Here is a 7,636-nt window from a genome sequence, read left to right on the forward strand (position 1 = left end):
TATATATATATATATATATATATATCAGAAAGGATAAAAATCATTAATGATTTTTTACCAGGGGTTCAGTGAGGAAATAAAACCTCATAGGTAAATTTTACAAATATTTTATAATTATATACATAATTATAACAAGGGCTTGGCTTGCGCCTCACCACGCACTGAAAAATTGACATCAAAAGACACTGTTACCACCATAAATTCTCCGAGAACAAACACACCACATATGTTATAATTATGTATATAATTGTAAAATATTTATATATTTCTCCACAGGCAAAAAAAAAAAAAAAGAAGAAAGAACAGACACCACAAAATTTACAAGACCCCCTCTCCCGGTGAAAAAGGTTATGTGTACATGGAGTAGAGAGTGCTGTCACTCAGCAATGGGGAAAACGGTAAACGAAAGACTAGATCAAAGACTAAAGAGGACTCAGGACTCAGAGGTGGCGAGTGGTGTTACTCAGTGTAGGGTGAGTAACACATTTTTCATATTCTCATTTCTTAGTTATAATTCACGTATCATTATGTTCCTTTTCATGTGTCATTCATAGCATCATATTTTTATTTTAATTGTTATATGTCCCCACATGTGTTGTAGTTCCCCCTTCTATGTAATGCCTTTATGGCAATTTAAAAGAAATAAAGAATTTTGCTTCCCAACGACATAGTTCTGGGTTCAGTCCCACTGCATAGCACCTTGACAAGTGTCTTATACTGTAGCCCCACAGCAACTAAAGCCTTGCAAGTGGACTTAGATGGAAATTAAAAGAAGCCCATAGTACACACACACATATATATATATATATATACACACACATAGTAAAAATGGACAGGCAGTTGTAAATAGTATCAAGTCATTTATATCAAGTTCTACAGTAAAGTCAGAGTTCATAGTAATTCTTTTTAAATAGGTATATATCACGAGAGTTAATATTCTAATGTCACAGTAGTCCTTTATAGTGGTTTATCCTGAACTGGTTGGTAAAAACCTGTCCAAATAAAAGAGTGAAAAATGCAGGTAACACTTTACAGCTGTTTCTGGGGTTTTATGTTCAATGAGTTAGTACTGTGAAATTTTTTTCCCTGCATATATCTTACTGCAGTATTAACTTGCAAAATATGAAACGGAGTATTATCAGCTTCAATCTTGCCAGTCTTGGAAGGGCTGCAAGAGTTTTGGGATCCGCCCTTTCCTCCAGACTCAGCAAACTAAAAGAGTTTTAATTAACATTGCTCTTTTTTTAAAAAACATAATTAGGGAAAAAGTAAATGTTGAACAGGCTTCGAAAAGATTATTATTTCGTTTCGCTTAAATTTTGTAACGGTTGTCCCTAAATGTTACAAATTATTGATATGCTAATTTCATGAAAAAATACTCAGCAATTTCATTGAAGAAAAATTTTAAATTATAATCATCTTACATTGCAAAAACAAACAAAGTTAATTATTACAAAAAGGCATTTATTTTACGTAAATCTTGATTTCGTTTACCGCTGATTCCAAATTTTGCATTCAATAATGGCTACCGGATTGACGTTTGTTGATAGCAGCTTGTTGATGTGAATATATGAATGGTAAATTTTTTCCCCCATTTGCCGGCCTACAACTAATTTCAGGTATTTTTTTTACTTTACCTCGTGTCTTCTTGCTAATGCATTTTGAAACAAATGTTACTTTGCATTATAATGTGTAGCAATGCATGTACTCACTTTTTTTCTTTACATAACGAGGACTGAGACCTAATGATGTCTGCAACGCACTGGTGTTTCCTTTTGGAATATACGCAAAGCTTTGTCATTTATTTGTGTGTGTTGATGCAATAGGAATAATGGTGTATTCCTTATACTTATTTATTAACTCTCTCCCCCCTCCCTGTTGTAAATTGTACCCACCTCGCTTTGTTTCTGAAAACATGAAACGTAGAAAGGTCTGCGAAGCATTAACGAGTCTGTCCTTTAATAAACAATGTTTGCCAACAACAACAGCGATTACTTCATTAGCGAACGTATTAATAAGAACATTTCTACGTTGTCGCTCGACCTGCTAGAAACAAAATAGACAAACATTCTTCGCCCAAAGAGGAATGAAAGTGCCTATGATCCCCACCCCTATTTTTAATTTTTATTTAGAGCTTCCGAAATTGGTGGGAAGATGGGAGCCAGTTATTCTCAGGCTGGAAATTTAATCAGAATGCTTGTAACAAGGTTAACTTCGCTAATGGCCAGGTGGTAGTGTTAAACCGGGCGACCTATTAAATACACCTATAGACCACCCCGGCGAGTTTTTCCATACAGTTTCCGTTCACGAATGTTTTAACATTTTATTCTCAAACCTTCGTCATCCGAAGCTATCGTAGACACCTGTCCAAGGTGTCACACAATGAGATTGAACCCGAAGCCACGTGGTTGTGAAATGAACTTCATAACCACATAAACATGTGTTTCTGTGTCCTAAATGTATTCCTAGGTATTTTATCATAATTCTATTCACATTTTGGGGTATCTGGAATTTTATGGAACCCATTTGGGGAAGATTTCCTTTTGTGTTCCACCATAAAATTATTATTTTAAATATTACACATGGAAAATTGATTACCTACCGTGTCTTATAATAATAATAATAATGATGATGATGAGAAAGTCATAAAAATTAGAAACTTCTATTAAACTTCATTTCTCTATTATGTATCCTGTCACAATTTGTCTAACATTAAGGCCTAAACTGTCTAAATCTATGAAATTTGCCCAACCTTGGGACATGAATATACATAATGCAATAAAGTTTTTTTAAATAGAAATTCTTAATTTTTATGACTTCCTCCTCATTATTATTATAAGACATAGCAGAAAATCAATTTTCCACCATGTGTAATATTTAAAAAAAATTTTGTGGAGGAGTATAAAAGGAAGTCTTTCCCACATTTGGATTAAAGGCAAAGTAGATTGCGTCACAATATCAACTCGGTGATTGGTTAGGGCTGAGCTTTGGATAAACGGCAACGACTTTAGTAAAAGCTCTTAGATGTATAGAAATAGAGAGAGAAATGACATTGTATGATATTTATGCCTTAATGATGCAAGTGACGTATAGTTACTGAAGGGTGAATTTTGACTATAAACCCATCTCATGAGACGGATGCAATAGTTGATCAGCAGACTTTTGGAATAGCCATTACTAGTTCATGGAGAAAGAATTGGGTAGTTGTTACCTTGTGCGAAAATTTTTTTTATCTAAAAAATATAATTCCTAAAAATATTTTTGTCTCCCAATTTTGTGCTCTTTTCTGGTATTTTGTTACTATTACAACCGTCTCGTAAAACGGGTGTAATAGTAAAAACATGAAAGCACTGAAGAGGAATGGAAGCTGAATCGAAGAATTGGATTGAATAACATTTATCTTGTACTACTTTGGGGATTATAATGTTGTTAGCACTGAGTTGACTCTAAACAAACAGAACTCTGTTTAAAGGGGTCCCTGTGATGAACTGATCCCAAGAATATGTCCCTCTTGATTACAATACTAGAAATCCCAACCTTCTTTTCAATCATTTCTTTTGATAGTAATCTCAAACATGCGTTTTTAATGCCTATTAGTCTCTGGTGCAATTGGTTTTTCACTCCAATTACTCACTCATTATATTTACTCAAAAAGATAGAAAAATACCTATGACCAGAAGTATGTTAATTCAAATGCCACTTCTATTTCTAAGGAATAATTATGCTCGTACATCATCATCGTCATCGTTTAACGTCCGCCTTCCATGCTAGCATGGGTTGGACGATTTGACTGAGGACTGGCGAACCAGATAGCTGCACCAGGCTCCAATCTGATCTGGCAGAGTTTCTACAGCTGGATGCCCTTCCTAACACCAACCACTCAGAGTGTAGTGGGTGCTTTTACATGCCACCGGCACGAAGGCCAGTTAGGCGGTACTGGCAACGGCCATGCTCAAAAATGGTGTATCTTACGTGCCCCCTGCACAGGAGCCAGTCCAGCGGCACTGGCAACGGCCTTGCTCAAATGTCTTTTCACGTGCCAACAACAGCAACAGCAACAATAGTAATAGCATTGATGATGATTATACCCATAATGATAATAATCATCATCATCATTGCTATCATTGTCATATATCATATATATACATATATACATACAGTGGTGGACTGGCCAGGTTGCCAGCTTGCCCGATAGGAAGTGGGCCTCTGCACCATTAGAATCCATATATGGGGGCCCGTGTTAGTATCTAAGGGGCCCATCCCCTCGAGTTTAAGAATTTTTTATTCACTCCTGGAAGAATGCATTATTTCAGCCTGACTGTATTTGTAGACAGTTGAAAAGAATACTTTTAACAAAAAAAAATTCAATGATAGCATTGTAGTTGCAGGTGGGCCCCCTTAGTCTCCTGGGAACCAATATTTTTAGACCCAGTCTGCCACTGTATGTATGTGTGTGTGTGTGTATATATATATATATATATATATATATGTGTGTGTGTGTGTAGCATGTATAAAGGACCATCTGAACATGGTTGATGCCAGGTCCACCTGGCTGGCTCCTGTGCCAGTGGCATGTAAAAAGCACCCACTACACTCTTGGAGTGGTTGGCATTAGGAAGAGCATCCAGCTGTAGAAACATTGCCAGATCAGATTGGAGCCTGGTGCTGCCGCTGGTTCTCCAGACCTCAGTCAAACCGTCCAACCCATGCTAGCATGGAAAGCAGACGTTAAACGATGATGATGTTGATGAAGGCTAGGAATGAGATAATACCAGACACCAATTAGCTGCATGAAAACAATATCTAGCTGAGTCAATTGATGAATTTCTTCAGGCACCATGCCAAGTGGTGAATGTCTGCAATTTTCAGAATATTACTGCTGCATTATACTGCGAAAAATCAATAAGAGATGTCTTTATTTCTAGTCTTAACACAAATGTATTTTCTCAACGGCATCTAGAGAATATAACATCGTCTCTAACTACAGCTTATGATCAAGCGCAAATTCTAGATTTGGTCCACAAGAACTCTGAACAGTATATTTGCACCAACTTCTCCATCATTGTACAACGCTTTAACATCTACTTGTCTATGATTGCATGGGTTAGATGAATGAACGTTGGAAGAGATTTTTTTGGTTGGCCCAAAGCTATAGCAGAAGACACTTGCCAAGGTGTCGTGCAGTGGGACTAAACCCATAGCCATTTTGGGAAGCTTAAACTCTGCTTGCGAAGACCTGTTGGGGCAAGTGAAATCGTAATCGAACCAAATTCGATGACTGGCACCTGTGCCAATGGAGTGCTAACAGCACTGTCCGAGTATGATCATTGCCAGAACAGCTGTCTGGCTTCTATGCCAGTGGCACATAAATAGCACCATTTGAGCGTGATCGTTACCAGTGTCACTTTACTGGCACTTGTGCACGTGGCACGTGAAAAAAACATTTGAGTGAGGTCATTTGCCAGTGCCGCTGGACTAGCTCCTGTGCAGGTGGTACATAAACACCATTTTGAGCGTGGCTGTTGCCAATACTGCGTGATTGGCCCTCATGCCAGTGGCACATAAAAGCACCCACTACACTCTCGGAGTGGTTGGCGTTCGGAAGGGAATCCATCTGTAGACCAGATTGGAGCCTGGTGCAGTTATCTGGTTCGCCAGTCCTCAGTCAAATTGTCCAACCCATGCCAGCATGGAAAGCAGACGTTAAACGATGATGATGATGATGAACTTCTTAACCTCTTACAACAATGCCTGCACCAGTATTCTTAATATTTTTTGAAACAACTACTAATTCATAGGTTAATGAATAACTCAATCTTTATGGCATTAAGATAAGTCTTTCTTGAGAGAGAAAACATTCCACTTTGTTGCTAGGGAACATTCTCTGAATGTTATTTATTTAAATGTTGAAAATACAGATGCACTTGTAACGATAAATATTCGTTAATTATTAGTCAATTTAAAAATGGCATTAGAAATTGGTTTGTTTCTAAATTAAATTGCTTGTTATGTTTGCTAACTGATTGTTAAAACAATCAGCTTTACTCTTGACACAAATGTAATAGAGCCGGTGTTGGTATTACTGATTGCTGTAAGTGAGGCTGGCGCTTAGAATTCTGTCTCAATCTCTGTTGAATTGGTTTTAATTGCTTCTCAACTGCCTTCTGAAGATTGTTAAAATAAGCAATGGTGTAACCGAAAGATTATGATTTTTTTTCTTTTTACTTGTTAGAGTATTTGATGTCAGGATGTCAGGATTTGCCAATGTAAAATCTAGTAAGTACTTTATTCTGAGTAATAGGGGCAAGAATGGTTGTGCAGATGCAGAGTTTGTTTTTGCTTTCCTGTACAGGTGGCACGTAAAATACACCATTTTGAGCGTGGCCATTGCCAGTACCGCCTGACTGGCCTTCGTGCCGGTGGCACGTAAAAGCACTCACTACACTCTTGGAGTGGTTGGCGTTAGGAAGGGCATCTAGCTGTAGAAACTCTGCCAGATCACATCGGAGCCTTGTGTAGTCACCTGGTTCACCAGTCCTTAGTCAACTCGTCCAACCCATGCTAGCATGGAAGGCAGATGTTAAACAATGAACGATTGTCTTTTTAACTTTCTGGGTCTGGAGGAAAGAACAGGGCCCATGATGATTGCAGTCCTTCCAGGAATGATGAGATTACGGCTGTTAATGTTTCATTTTAACTGTTGCAGTTCAGTATATGCAAGAATGACATGAGTGGAGGTAGTGGGGTATATGCAAGAATGACATGAGTGGAGGTTTGGGGGTTGATGTTTAAGGCATGAAGGATTAGACATAGTGTTGGGAGGGTGGGTGTTGGATGCACCAAAGGTGATGAGAGAGAGTTAGCAGGGGTGCATGAGTGGTGGAGGTATGAGATCAACCTGATCTGAGGAGCAGTGGTCATTATAGTCTTGACAAAAAAGATAGAGAGAGAGGACAGTACACATGTGGACCAGAGGCTAGTGTACGTCTGTTAGTGATGGAGTGCTACTCAGTTGAGTAGCCCTTACCTGGATGCGCTCCAGATGTGGGAGTAGATGTGTTCCAGATGTAATACTACTCTCACATCTGTTCCAGATGTAGGAGTAGTATTACAGCTTGGGCCTCATTTAAACTTTGTAGCATATCAGCAGTTGTTGGGGGCTGAAAAATGTTCTGGTCCGAAAGAGAAGGGCTAATCTTTGAGATGTATTCCTGACTATGCTAAGGATGTGCTTTCATGGTCTCAATACAAAGGGCAAATGCCTTCTGTAACTTTACAATCAATTTTCTTCTGTAACTTTGAAGGTGTTGGGCAAAAAATGGTAATGTTTGTTGACATTCCCTGTCAGCAAATGGTCCAGGAAGACCTGGGATGAGGTGGTGAAGCACGACTTTTGAACATTAGGCCTCACCGAGGCAATGACTTCTGACCGAGACCTTTGGAAATATGCAGTGCGTGAGAAGAACCAGCAAGACAAGTGAGACCATAATCCGTGGCCTTTACCAGGGGTGTAGCCAGCTCACTTATGCATACCTTTCCTTCTTTGGACACTAAACTCTGCTTGCAAAGACCTGTTGGGGCAAGTGAAATCGAAACTGAACCAAATTCGATGACTGGCACTCGTGCCAGTGGAGTG

At 38.7% G+C, this 7,636-nt stretch overlaps 1 protein-coding gene across 2 annotated transcripts in view; it reads left to right on the forward strand.

Annotated features, from left to right (window-relative positions):
* Positions 1–1,498: 1,498 nt before the first annotated feature.
* Positions 1,499–7,636, forward strand: part of LOC106877347 (BTB/POZ domain-containing protein KCTD20) — a 56,095-nt gene continuing 49,957 nt past the window's right edge. Inside the window, exons 1-2 of one of the 2 annotated variants that reach the window (XM_014926231.2) lie at positions 1,521–1,619; positions 6,233–6,276. The gene's annotated coding sequence lies outside the window, so the exon portion shown is untranslated. Of the gene's footprint in view, positions 1,620–6,232; positions 6,277–7,636 lie in introns of both variants that reach the window. The other variant, XM_014926229.2, reaches the window with a different exon arrangement.

Source organism: Octopus bimaculoides, chromosome 2, assembly GCF_001194135.2.
Source record: "Octopus bimaculoides isolate UCB-OBI-ISO-001 chromosome 2, ASM119413v2, whole genome shotgun sequence".
NCBI lineage: Eukaryota > Metazoa > Mollusca > Cephalopoda > Octopoda > Octopodidae > Octopus > Octopus bimaculoides.